Source organism: Mauremys reevesii, linkage group 5, assembly GCF_016161935.1.
Source record: "Mauremys reevesii isolate NIE-2019 linkage group 5, ASM1616193v1, whole genome shotgun sequence".
Taxonomy (NCBI): Eukaryota; Metazoa; Chordata; order Testudines; family Geoemydidae; genus Mauremys; species Mauremys reevesii.
Window position 1 is genome coordinate 68,765,454 of NC_052627.1, and position 14,545 is coordinate 68,779,998.

At 43.0% G+C, this 14,545-nt stretch overlaps 1 protein-coding gene across 4 annotated transcripts in view; it reads left to right on the forward strand.

Moving 5' to 3' along the window:
• Positions 1-13,433: 13,433 nt before the first annotated feature.
• PALLD (palladin, cytoskeletal associated protein) overlaps positions 13,434-14,545 on the forward strand; it is a 321,327-nt gene continuing 320,215 nt past the window's right edge. For 2 of the 4 annotated variants that reach the window (XM_039541957.1, XM_039541961.1), the window contains exon 1: positions 13,434-13,518. The gene's annotated coding sequence lies outside the window, so the exon portion shown is untranslated. The remainder of the gene's footprint in view (positions 13,519-14,545) is intronic. The other 2 variants (XM_039541959.1, XM_039541958.1) reach the window with 2 other exon arrangements.

A 14,545-nucleotide genomic window follows, 5' to 3' on the forward strand; every position in this document is an offset into this window, starting at 1 on the left:
AGGGAGTCCAACAGTCGATCTGGTGCCAAGCTGCAGACCTACTGCTTTTATAATGAGCTGCATGCCATACTTGGTGGAGACCCCACAAGCAGTCCACAGACCACTGCAGATACCTCAGTGGAGCCCAAGATAGAGATCCCTGCCATTAACAGACAGGAGGAGGAGGAGGATGGAGGACATGTGACTGGGAGATGCAGCTATGTTGTGAGTCAGAACCTGTTTGAGATTCCACCGCAGTTTAGTCAGTCCCGTTAGCTGAGCACAGGCAAGCCTGTTGCAAGGGGAGGAACCTCAGGTAAGTGTGTGAATGCCTTTTCTTTTGGAATGTCTAAATGTATAGATGGTACCCAACCCCAAACTAATCAGGACTCAGGTACTGACTTCCCATGCACAACATGGATTCACCAAGGGTAAGTCATGCCTGACTAACCTAATTGCTTTCTATGATGAGATAACTGGCTCTGTGGATGAGGGGAAAGCAGTGGATGTGTTATTCCTTGACTTTAGCAAAGCTTTTCATATGGTCTCCCACAGTATTCTTGCCGGCAAGTTAAAGAAGTATGGGCTGGATGAATGGACTATAAGGTGGCTAGAAAGCTGGCTAGATTGTCGGTATCAATGGGTAGTGATCAATGGGTGCCCCAAGGGTTGGTCCTGGGCCAGTTTTGTTCAATATCTTCTTTAATGATCTGGAGGATGGCATGGACTGCACCCTCAGCAAGTTTGCAGATGACACTAAACTGGGAGGAGTGGTAGATACGCTGGAGGGTAGGGATAGGATACAGAGGGACCGAGACAAATTAGAGGATTGGTCCAAAAGAAATCTGATGAGGTTCAACAAGAACAAGTGCAGAGTCCTGCACTTAGGGTGGAAGAATCCCATGCACTGCTACAGACTAGGGACCAAGTGGCTAGGCAGCAGTTCTGCAGAAAAGGACCTCGGGGTTACAGAGGACAAGAAGCTGAATATGAGTCGACAGTGTACCCTTGTTGCCAAGAAGGCTAATGGCATTTTGGGCTGTATAAGTAAGGGCATTGCCAGCAGATAGAGGGACGTGATCATTCCCCTCTATTCGGCATTGGTGAGGCCTCATCTGGAGTACTGTGTCCAGCTTAGGGCCCCACACTACAAGAAGGATGTGGAAAAATTGGAAAGAGTCCACCAGAGGGCAACAAAAATGATTAGGGGGCTGGAGCACATGATTTATGAGGAGAGGCTGAGGGAACTGGGATTGTTTAGTCTGCAGAAGAAAAGAATGAGGGGGGATTTGATAGCTGCTTTCAACTACCTGAAAGGGGGTTCCAAAGAGGATGGATCTAGACTGTTCTCAGTGGTACCAGATGACAGAACAAGGAGCAATGGTCTCAAGTTGCAGTGGGGGAGGTTTAGGTTGGATATTAGGAAAAATGTTTTCATTAGGAGGGTGGTGAAGCACTGGAATGGGTTAGACCTAGGGAGGTCTTTCCTTAGAGGTTTTTAAGGTCAGGCTAGATGAAGCCCTAGCTGATTTAGTTGGGGATTGATCCTGCTTTGAGCAGGGGGTTGGACTAGATGACCTCCTGAGGTCCCTTCAAACCCTGATATTCTATGATTCTATGAAAGGGTTGTCACTTGGGCCTCTGAATTTGGGGTCCACCAGGGATTGATGGACAGCTGACACCTGTGCCCCAGAGTCTCTCCATGCAGTAATCTTCCTCCCACCCACAATCACAGTTTCCCTTCACCCTGGGGGTATTTTTTAGGCATCTGGGCCTGAAGGCTCTCGATGGGATCCTGGGGTGATGAGTTGCAGTCGGCTGGTGCTCTTGGGGCAGTTGGCCTTCACATGCCCCAGTTCATTACATTTAAAGCATCACCCAGCTGACTGTGGATTCGGGCGAGGTGGGTGGTTGGAGAGTAGGGTGGTGGGACAAGAGGGCATCTGGGGTCTCCCTGGCTGTGTGGAGGGATCCTCCTTGGGAGGTAGGGCTTTGGGCTGACTCCAGTGGTGGGGTGTCATCTCAGGTTGCCCCTTCTGATATCCCCACCAAATGCTACTAGCTTTCTTCTTCTCTGCCACCTCCACGCATTGGCTCCAATCTCCCGCACTTCAATTACAGTTTTGGGCTTCCCATCTAGGATGTACCTTTCTATTTCCTCAGGAACACCCTCTAAGAACTGCTCCATTTGTATTAGGAGAGACAAATCAGCCAAACAGGGGGAGGGATAGCTCAGTGGTTTGCACATTGGCCTGCTAAACCCAGCATTGTGAGTTCAATCCTTGAGTAGGCCATCTGGGGCAAAAATCAGTACTTGGGCCTGCTAGTGAAATCAGGGCTGGACTCAATGAACTTTCAAGGTCCCTTCCAGTTCTAGGAGATGGGAATATCTCCTATTATTATTTATTATAAAGACTTAACATTTGTTTCTGGTATCCAGGCATCCCAATTTTTTTACAATGTGGTAGGTGTGTCAGGAAGATGTCACATATGGTTTCCACCTTAGGAGTCTGAACCACCGATGGGCATGCTCAGGTGTTAGCCCCATCCTAATTCTGGCCTTTTGTTTGTACTCGTTCATGTGTTCTTTAGGCATTTCAGCTGCCACCTCTGCTAAGGGTCCACTGAGTTGTGGTCTCAGCTCCACCATATACAGGTCTGTAGGGATGTTGTACCCAAGGCAGGCCCTTTCAACATTTTCTAAGAAGGCCTCTGTATCATCTCCTACCTTGTATGTGGGGAATATCTTGGAATGGGGAGCGGTACCTGGAGGAGGACCATTAGGGCTACCTGGCTGATCCAGTTTAGCCCTTTCCAGCTCTAAGTGCTTCAGCTCTGTCTCCGCTTTTAAGGGCTTTGCCTCCATTTCTGCCTCCAAGCGCTTCTCCACCGCTTCCGCCTCCAAACACTTCATCTGTAGGAAGAAATTCCTGTCTTCCGCAGTTAGAACTCGGTCTGGGTTAAGGGCATCCCTCCATCTTGGCACCTGAATCTCGGGTTGGGGAGGACTGACCATTCCCTTCGGGGAAATCTTTGGTCCCCCATTCCCTCCCTGCATTTCTATCATGGAGCTGGATGTCTGAGCTTGATCTGAGTCTGTTTCCTCCATGGCATGCTCCTTTGGGAAGACTGGTTGCTCTAGGGTTTCGGTGCCTGACTGCAACCTCATTCACGGGGATGCCTTACTCTAGCCTAGCTATTTTGTTGCCATGAAGCTAGAAAAAAAAACAACTGCTTGTTGAACTCCCTGGCTTTGCAGGCTGAACCCTTTGCATTTCTGTTCCCACTCATGCAGCAAAGAAAAGAAAAGAAAGAAAAAAACCTGGCTTTGCAGGCTGCCAAAAGGAAAAATGTGTCCTTTTAAAATCCTGAGGTCTGTGCCTCTGGTTCAAAATGATCCCACCGCTCTGCCACCATGTCAAGGCTGATTCCCCACTCTGGCACTTCGAGTGCAGAAGGTGGGGGGGGGGGGGCCCGCAAGGATTCTAAAAATTAATACTGGCCACTCCAGGCTTGTATTAAACTCCCAAGGTTACAGCTTTTCTCTGACTTTGGATGGATAGATGCTGCCACCACCCAAGTGCAGAACCCCTTTGAGAGCTCAGGAAGGTGCACTTGGGAATTTCTTCCTGTGGGCAACCCTCAAGCCCTTTCACACCCTCTCTGGGGAAGGGCTGAGAAAGAAAAAAAAGGAAATCAGCTATTGCCACCAGCTAATTAAGCAACATGTGCACAAACCTCTTAAGATATAAAAATACAATTCTGTTCTTAAAATAGATAAATCTTATTTAAAAAAAAGAAAATACATCTGGGAACTCAGGCTATTGCTAGATTTTAAAACAGCAACTACATGGATTAAGCACCAAGAATAGCTTTCTTGAGGTCCGTCTGAAAGGTTACAAGCAAAACAAAAGCACCTGGAATCCACAAACCATAACAAAATAAAAGGGATAAGCCTAATTGCATCTTCCTAGACATTTCCTGATCTACTTACATATCTCGGGTTTTAACTGAGTAGTTTCTAGGTATGATACTGATGATTTTTTCATACCTTCTTACAGCATAGCTGCTGTCCTGTCCGCCTCTTTCCGGGAGAACAACAATACAGACAAAAAGGCAGGTTTTTTCCCAATTTTAAAAAGTTCTAACCTTCCCATTGGGTCTTTTGGCCACTCACTTTTACCTATGCATATCAGTGAGACATTTTTAACCCTTTACATGTAGAGCAATTAGAGAACAGCTATTACGAGGGATTTTATTGCTACCAGCTGGTTGGGTGTCCATAAAAGGGAGCTCCCCCTACCCCTTTCATTTATCACAGTGCCCCAAAGAACATACAGTCTAAAAGACAAGATAGATACATTGTGGGAAAGAGAGATAGAGTATACAATCAGAGTGAATGGAACCTTTTGTGTTTGGCTGAGTTGGTCATTTAATTTAATTTGGCTCAGTCAGCCCCTTTACAATCTTTCTTGTATAGATGCTCCAACATTCAAGGGCTTATTAAATACATAGTGTTTTTAATACTTTGCTATGTTTCAGTATTGTGATCTTCCCTTACTTCTGATCTAAAACACTAAAATAATATCAGTCTCCCAGTTTACAGTTTTGCTAATGTGTATGAATGGAGTGGTATGGCCACCATGTTCAGCACAGAATGTATTGTAAAGGGCAGATGTTTGGAGAGCCCAGTGACAGGCATGATATAGATACACAGTAGATAACATAGAATGGTCTATGGCAAAGCACAGCACTGTAGTACACACAATACACAACTTCTTTCATTTCTTTTATCTCATTCTCACATGGGAGACTGTAATATTCATTAATGAGGTAATAGGAAAGCAATTTTGAACTGCGCCTTTGGTGCTTAGTTCAGTGCCATGCAGGACCCAGTCTCAATACCTCCTAATGACAGCTATTTTTAGAAATCATTTATTCTATATGTGTTTTATCACTAAAGCCAGACAACTAACTTTTCTGTGGGAACAACACTTATTTCTCCATCTGCAGGATATATAAACTTTAAACATCAAGCTGATACATTTGCAAATTTTACTAAGAATTATGGTATCTACAATATTTCCCACTGTGGGGAAAAAATGGTTTTGTGTTCCTTCTAAGAGTTTATAAGATCGCCTTAGAGTGAGTTCCTGCTCCCAAGTTACAAAGAAATTTCTCATATTTTCAATTGACATATGTTAGTTTTCTATTTAGTTATCCTTCTTTTTTCTCCTATGTGTGTAAGATAGAAAGGAAATTTATGTTGTTTTGATATAACAGCCAATCCTAAAACAAAAAGTAACAGCCTCTAGTGCCTGTATATGTGATATCTCTGAGGTCTGGGATATTTCTGCCACCACCTTTTTCAGCACCTTTCTGTTAGCCAATCAGAAAAAAGCAAAGGGCCTGAACACTCTTCACATCCATGGAAACTCTTTCCAAAAATAGTCCTGAGCTAAGTGCCTGCCTACTAGGAGTCAGTGGCTGACACATCCCTCTGTATTTCACACTAATTGACCAACTGTGTTCTACTAACTGATTCTTTTAAAACAATTTCATCCTATTTCTGTTGAACAGCTGATTTCTTCCCTTGGCATATTCCACTGACAGTAACTCCCTTGCTTTCCCAGGGAATGTGACATCCTTTCACATTTGTCTTTGTTTAGCACTCTGGCTCCTGGTATCGTTATACAGCTGTCTACGCTTATCTTGCATCAACTGTCTTTTACTTGCAAGGTGGATTTCCTCATACAGGCCACAGAAACTCAATGTGCACTATTAAAAGACATAGTGGTTTGAAATAGTTGTTTAGAAAAACAAAATTACTAACAGCTACAATTTAAAAAAGGGAACCAAAAGTAATGTGTTTTATTCAGAGATCAGCATGTCAATGCTAGTGCAACAAAGCACTAAAAGGCACATTCACTTTTCAGAGTTAAACCCCTGTATGAAGCAGGAGCTTTGGAACAGCTGTTGCGCTTCAGGATAGTGTCCATGTAACATATCTTATCCTTTCTTAACAGTTCTGCTCTGACACCTTTTATATGTTCAGAAAAGAACAAGTCAGTCTTTTAAAGCCACAATATCTACAGGGTCTGGGGCTCTGACTCAGAGCAGCCGTTTGCCTCTCTGTTTTTTTGATAGGCTTGCCTCAGCTCCTTAAGTTTCATGCGGCACTACTGCAGGTCCCTGTTATAGCCTCTGTCCTTCATGCCCTTTGAGATTTTTTCAGATGTTTGAGCATTTCGTCTTTTGGAACAGAGTTCTGATAGCACAGATTTGTCTCCCCATGCAGCGATCAGATCCCATACCTCCCATTCGGTCCATGCTGGAGCTCTTTTGCAATTCTGGGACTCCATCATGGTCACCTCTGCTGGTGAGATCTGCACTCACCTGCAGATCTCCATGCTGGCCAAACAGAAAATGAGATTCAAAAGTTTGTGGGCCTTTTCCTGTCTACATGGCCACTGCATCGGAGTTGAGAGCGCTGTCCAGAGAGGTCACAATGGAGCACTCTGGGATAGCTCCTGGAGGCCAATACTGTCGAATTGCGACCACACTACCCAAATTCGACCCGGCAAGGTCGATTTCAGCGCTGATCCCCTCATCGGGGGATGAGTACCGAAATTGATTTTAACAGCCCTTTAAATAAAAAATAACAGCTTCGTCATGTGGATGGGTGCAGAGTTAAATTGATCTAATGCTGCTAAATTCAACCTAAACTCATAGTGTAGACCAGGGCTTAGACTCCCTTAGGGAACTGATGAGCAGTATTCCCTGGGAGGCTAATATGAGGGGGAAAGGAGTCCAGAAGATCTGGCTATATTTTAAAGAAGCCTTATTGAAGGTGCAGGAACAAACCGATGTGCAGAAAGAATAGCAAATATGGCAGGCGGCCAGCTTAGCTTAACAGTGAAATCTTCAGTGAGCTTAAACTCAAAAAGGAAGCTTACAAAAAGTGGAAATTTGGACAGATGACTAGGGAGGAGTATAGAAATATTGCTAGAGCATGCAGGGGTGTAATCAGGAAGGCCAAAGCACAATTGAAGGTGCAGTTAGCAAGGGATGTGAAGGGTAACAAGAAGGGTTTGTACAGGTATGTTAGCAACAAGAAGAAGGTCAGGGACTATGTGAGACCATTACTGAATGGGGGAGGCAACATAGTGACAGATGATGTGGAAAAAGCTGAAGTACTCAATGATTTTTTTGCCTCTGTCTTGACAAACAAGGTCAACTTCCAGACTGCTGCACTAGGCAACAAATATGGGGAGGAGATGAGCAGTCCTCAGTGGTGAAAGAAGTGGTTCAGGATTATATAGAAAAGCTGGACATGCACAAGTCCATGGGTCCATATCTAATGCATCCAAGGGTATTGAGGGAGTTGGCTAATGTGATTGCAGAGCCATTGGCCATTATCTTTGAAAATTCGTGATCAAGGGAGGTCCCGGATGATTGGAAAAAGGCAAATATAGTGCCCATATTTTAAAAAGGGAAGAAATAAAACCTGGGGAACTACAGACCGGTCAGCCTCACTTCAGTCCCCGGCAAAATCATGGAGCAGGTCCTCAAGGAAACCACTTTGAAGCACTTGGAGGAGAAGAAGGTGATCAGGAACAGTCAGCATGGATTCACCAAGGGCAAGTCATGCCTGACTAACATAATTGCCTTCTATGAAGAGATAATTGGCTCTGTGGATGAGGGGAAAGCAGTGGATGTGTTATTCCTTAACTTTAGCAAAGCTTTTGATATGGTCTCCCGCAGTATTCTTGCCAGCAAGTTAAAAAAGTATGGATTGGATGAATGGACTGTAAGGTGGATAGAAAGTTGGCTAGATTGTTGGGCTCAATGGGTAGTGATCAATGGCTCAATGTCTAGTTGGCAGCCACTATCAAGCACAGTGCCCCAGGGGTCAGTCCTGGGTTTGGTTTTGTTTAACATCTTTATTAATGATCTGGATGTTGGGATTAATTGCAACCTCAGCAAGTTCGCATATGACACTAAGCTGGGGGGAGAGGTAGATACACTGGACGGTAGGGATAGAGTCCAGAGTGACCTAGACAAATTGGAGAATTGGGCCAAAAGAAATCTGATGAGGTTCAACAGGGACAAGTGCAGAGTCCTACACTTAGGACAGAAGAATCCCATGCACCGCTACAGTCTGGGGACTGACTGGCTAAGCAGCAGTTCTCCAGAAAAGGACCTGGAGATTATAGTGGATGAGAAGCTGGATATGAGTTGACAGTGTACCCTTGTTGCCAAGAAGGCCAATGGCATATTGGGCTGCATTAGTAGGAGCATTGCCAGCAGATCGAGGGAAGTGATTATTCCCCTCTATTCGGCACTGGTGAGGCCACACTTGGAGTATTACATCCAGTTTTGGTCCCCCCAGTACAGAAGGGATGTGGACAAATTGGAGAGAATCCAGTGGAGGGCAACAAAAATGATTAGGGGGCTGAGGCACATGACTTACGAGGAGAGGCTGAGGGAACTGGGATTGTTTAGTCTGCAAAAGAGAAGAGCGAGGGGGGATTTGATAGCAGCCTTCAACTACCTGAAGGGAGTTCCAAAGAGGATGACGCTAGGCTGTTCTCAGTGGTGGCAGATGACAGAACAAGGAGCAATGGTCTCAAGTTTCAGTGGGGGAGGTCTAGGTTGGATATTAGGAAACACTATTTCACTAGTAGGGTGGTGAACCACTGGAATGGGTTACCTGGTTGGGGTTGGGGCAGGGTGTGGAATCTTCATCCTTAGAGGTTTTTAAGGCTTGACAAAGCCCTGGCTGGGATGATTTAGTTGGTGTTGGTCCTGCTTTGACCAGGGGATTGGACTAGATGACCTCCTGAGGTCTCTTCCAACCCTAATCTTCTATGATTCTATGTCTGAGTTGTTCTTTTTGTCACTTGGCTTTTTTCACATGTGTAAGATTTTGGAACAGATATCATTTCATTTCTTTTTTTAGAAAAGTAATTAATCTAAATATACATTGATGTATCTTTTTAAAAAAAAGAAATGTAAGACAATATCTTTAAATACCAGACTACCAATCTTAATTCAGCAGCCAAGATTTCACATTGATATTTTGCATTTTTTTAAACTAAGATTTTCCTTTTCTTCCTACAGAACACCTCTCTTCTGTGTTTATCCCCAGGTTGCTAAATTGCCAGAATTTGTCCTCCCTTTCTCTGTCTCGCTTTCTTACATCATATAACTCCTGTCTTCTGTCACCTTTATTGACTACCAAGTATCTCTGAATCCAGGAGCAAATTGGCCTCTTGATTTTTTTTTCTTCTTCCATCTATAGCTGCCAATATTCTCTAACAAAAACATAGCAGATTACAAATTTGCATAAATATTTATATATTTGCATATATTCATATATTTTTACCTCCAACAGCAGTTAAGTCTATTAACGGGCTTGCATTTTCTTTAGGAAAGGTCTACCAATTTCCACTGAGCTTTTTGGCACTTTTCTTTTTAAATCTGTAGTATCCTCTGGACATTTAAATGGGATTAAGTGGTGTTTTGTCTGGGCCCTCTGCACAGGAATGAATGTCTTTCTTCAAAATTAACTAAGCACTTTCGTTATAAAAATATTAATAATTTAAAAACAATCCTAGCCATTCCCTTTTCTGGGCTTCTGAGTGCACCCTCTCTGTCCTGAGCCAGAGCCTCAGTTGTTGTAAACTGGTATAGTCCTATTGACTCCAGTGGAACTATGAGGGTCTAACCCAGTCTGTCTTGTTTGTACTGTGAACTTTTCAAGAGAGGAATTGTCTGTATTCTGTATCCTATACAACACCAATCACATTGTTTTTTCTTTACAAAATAATTAACAATAATTCATTTTAAACTAAATAATTGAGGATGTTACTTGCTTGAAACTGATGTAAAATAAAATCAGATTTCATTCTACTAAATTTCTGGCTCCCTTGCTTTTAACTTCTCTGGAGAATTGAGTTAAAACTTAATAACATAATGCATTTAAATACCCAAAGGTTTGATTGATGGAAAGCCCAGAGGAGTTCCAGGTCACCCTCTGATCTTAATGCTATCTAGCTAGGATGTACATGGGCAGAGCCTTCCTTAGTATTACTTTCATCCCTCAGTTCAGGAAGTTCCTTGCATTTCATCAGCAAGAAAGTTAGTAGGTCAGCTTTAGTTTGCATTTCCTCACTGTGGGACCTCATTTTGCTTTTTATCTGTCAAGGGATATTAAATCATTCAAGAAGAAAATTTCTAATTCCTTACAAAATAATGCTCTGGGACTTTGGGATATGCCAGTAATTGTAAAGCCAAGCTACTACAGTATACTGTAATCCAGGGGTAGGCAACCTATGGCACGGGTGCTGAAGGCAGCACGCGAGCTGATTTTCAGTGGCACTCACACTGCTTGGGTCCTGGCCACCAGTCCGGGGGGCTCTGCATTTTAATTTAATTTTAAATGAAGCTTCTTAAATATTTTAAAAACCTTACTTACTTTACATACAACAATCATTTAGTTATATATTATAGACTTATAGAAAGAGACCTTCTAAAAAAGTTAAAATGTATTACTGGCATGAGAAACCTTAAATTCGAGTGAATAAATGAAGATTCAGCACACCACTTCTGAAAGGTTGCCGATCCCTGCTGTAATCATTTATCTATCAATTGTGTGTAGTGTTTCTGTTTAATAATAGATTAAACAATTAAGCTTCCTGAGGGAGGATAAAAGCAACATATGCTCCAGTGTTGGTACTAGGGATAAAAAAGCCTGGTCCAGGGGTCTGTAGCTCCACCATGTCTTCTGCGAGGCCTTTCCTAGGACTGAGAAGCCTTCTTCCCTAATAATTCCAGCTCTCACCATTTTAAAGAGAGAATTTAAGTCCTTTACAATATGTTTATTAGCTTTCTTTTCCCATTTTCAGCTTATTGCCACCTCTTTTTCAGAACCCTTTGACCTGTTTGTTATGACTGAGAATTGTCAGTATTTGTTTTCAGTTTATTTAAAATTGTTTTATTACATGCAGCCACTTAAGAAATTTGTCAGTGATTGTGCTCTGTAAATAAAATTGTCATTATTACTTTTATTGCAATTTTTGCTTTGTTACTTATAGCAGAACTTTAACATTATTATAACAGCTTTTTAGTTTCCTTTTTGCTGTTTTATTATCAACGTAACTTGCTTTAACTTTGTTTGGCTTTTACTGTGGGTCCCATCCTACATTTCTGCCACATCCAAAACACCAAGTGACGTACTGGAACATTTGTGTGCAAAAGAATGGCAATATTTGGCCCTGTATTTGGTTTCTGGACACTGGAAATCCTCACTATCTCTTTGGCTATACAGTATCTAGACTGCAATCACCGGGTGCAATTTTAGTTCAAGCCAACATATCCAAACTAACTTTAATCTAGCTAGCATGAGTCCCAGAGGAAGTAAGCACCAGCAGTGTGGACACCAGCGCAATCTGTACAAATCTAAGTAGAGCCCTGGGTAATTAGTTGTGGGGCTATCCTGTGCTGAAGTTCATACTGCTTCACAGATGAACCAACTTTCTACTGTGCCAGAAGTAAGTTGGCTGCCAATGGGTGCTCAGCACCCACCATTTTTTTCCCATGGGTGCTCCAACACCGGAGCTCCAGGACCTGAGCTAACTACATTAAAGCTAGCTTGGGTATGTTGACTCATGCTGCAATCACAGTCTTGGGGTACCCTTAGTCATATGTCATCATCACACATAGACTTGCAATAAAACTGATGAAATTAGAAGAGTATGTTATTTGCATTGCCACAGGAATTCTGGAGACTTTTAGGGAAATTGATTTACTACCACAGGTACTATTTAATCTTCATAAAGCAACCATGTTTTTGTTACTATTTTGTGACACTCTTTTGTGATCCATTTATAACAAACACAGGTTAGATGTATCCAAACAGCAGATTTAGTCACAAATATATTGCCAGCCATGTCTGTTCCTCTATGTTTATCATGCTGCCTAAGCATGTTTGTATCATTGAATTCAGGGGGAAAAAAATCCAAGAAGCCATCACATAGTGCTTTAGCAGAGTAAAGAGTTCCTGAAGGATTTAACCACAGAACAGCATTATCAGTTTGTTACGAACTGCACTCAGGGATAGCCTACATTACAGAGAGATGAGAGGAAAGAAGACCAGCCAACTTGATTACACAGATATGGTAAGGGATCCATTTTCACTGGGGAAAAAGGGTGTGCTGAACTGTTTATGAGAATAAACTCTTAATTTAAGTCCCAGGCAGAGTTGTCATACGGTCCGTTGCCAGTTACCAACATATAGATATTGTTATGGTAGAGGTCACCAGATGGTACTGATAAACTTAGGTTAGAAGCGCTTTTTTTCTTCACATGAGAGCAAGTTTTTAGTCTTGGAAGAAAAGGCCATGTTATTAGTTTTGTGATGCAGATTCTTTAGGGGGATCTATGGTGCAGGGGCGGCTCTAGCCATTTCGCCGCCCCAAGCACAGCGGCACGCCGCAGGGGACGCTCTGCCGGTCGCGGGTCTCGCGGCTCCAGTGGACCTCCCGCAGACGTGCCTGCGGAGGGTCCACTGGTCCCGCGGTTCTACTGAAGGCACGCCTGCGGGAGGTCCACCGGAGCCGCCTGCCGCCCTCCCGGTGACCGGCAGAGTGCCCCCCAAGGCATGCCGCCTCAAGCACGCGCTTGGCGTGCTGGGGCCTGGAGCCACCCCTGCTATGGTGAGCAGCAAAGGAGATTACTCTCTGCCTTAATCTCACTAACTAGAATAAATTCTTGAGGTGGGGTTGTTCTTTGGAGTTCAAGCACTGGTATTTGGGCTGAGATACTTGAAAGAGGGGATTGCCTGTGTGCTGCTTGTGACCTCCTCTGTTAAAGGACTGGACTGTATGTGTAAAATAAACCAATTGCACTAAGAATATACTCATATTCCATGTAATTGATTTCTCCTCCAATGAAAAGCTGACCTGTGAGGTTCTGCCATCTGCTACCACTGAGCATAGAGGCAACAACAGCATTATGGTCTTGCAGAAAAGAGATCATAGTTAAGGTTGCAAAAGAATTTTCTGTTTTACAGGGTCTGTACCTCAGTGCCTCTCCTTTGTTAGGAACCCTCTTTTATAAACACACCTGGGAAATTTGAACCAGATTTCAGCCACTAATTAACATGTGTGGAATGATCCCCAGTATGTAGTTTGTGTTTGTATATTGCGTTTTTAGGAAATTTGAGAAAACTGGAACACTGGAAAAACTTGATTTCCCCCTTCCCTGCCCCCCGACCATCCCTACACACACATTCCATGTCTACTGCTGCTGCCTGAGCAGTAACATTGTGACATCAGAAATAATCAGCCACTTATCACTCTTTCCCTCTGTAGTTCCATTTCATACTTGGGGAGAGTGCCCTGGTTGTCATGGCAACAGCTGCTTTTGATTGTTGATTTACTTCAGGTACTGGAACATTCTCACAGAGAAGGGTCCAATGAAGAGCTGACTGGGTTTGGATAAGCTCCTGCAATGCTCCTTTAGGTTCGAACTGGGGTAAATTACACTGTTTCTTTTCAAAGGATAATTGTTACTGTCCTCAAAAAGGGTTACATGGAAATAAGAAACAATTTACATGACAAGGAGGTGGCATTTTGTATGTGCTGCTTAAAGATGGGAGGGGGGTGACTTTCTGAATTAACCTTTTAAATAGGCAGGGAATTATAGCTATGAGTTCCTACCTTAGTGTTGTTACACAGTTAAAAACAAGTGTCAGAGGGTAGCTGTGTTAGTCTGTATCCACAAAAACAACCAGGAGTCCACTGGCACCTTAAAGACTAACAGATTTATTTGGGCATAAGCTTTGGTGGGTAAAAAACCCACTTCTTCAGATGCATGGAGTGAAAGTTGCAGATGCAGGCATTATATAATGACACATGAAGAGAAGGGAGTTACCTCACAAGTGGAGAGCAGTTAAAAACAGTTTTATTTAGAAGCTATGGGAAAACAAAGTTGCATTAATAAAAACAAATGTGTTTCATTTGACAGCAGTTTAATTTATTATGGTCAACACAGCAGTGAGTGGTGAAATATGAAGCATCACAAAAATAAACTGGCAAAAAATGCATTGAAGACAATTTTGTAAGTCAGGGATCGGCAACCTCTGGCACACAGCTTGCCGGGGTAAGCACCCTGGCGGGCCGGGCCAGTTTGTTTACCTGCCATGTCCGCAGGTTCAGCCAATTGTGGCTCCCACTGGCCACAGGGAGGGTGGCAAGCCGTGTGCCAGAGGTTGCCAACCCCTCGTATAAGTGCTTTATTCTTTAAATAGGCATAGATATAAAAATATTTTCTATTAAAAAAAAGTAAGGAAATTCATAAACAGAAAACTTGGTTTAACCTTAGTCAAAGTTGCGCTCATCAATGAACTAAACTGTGAAAATTAGGAAATACAAAGTTAAGGATTGAAAGTTTGCAAAATCATGCATTCTCAAGTTGCCCAGACAAGCTTAATTCAGCCTCCTTGTATAAATGCATTATGATACAGTCTTTAATTACATGCAGAAGTGACTATCTGTGAAAA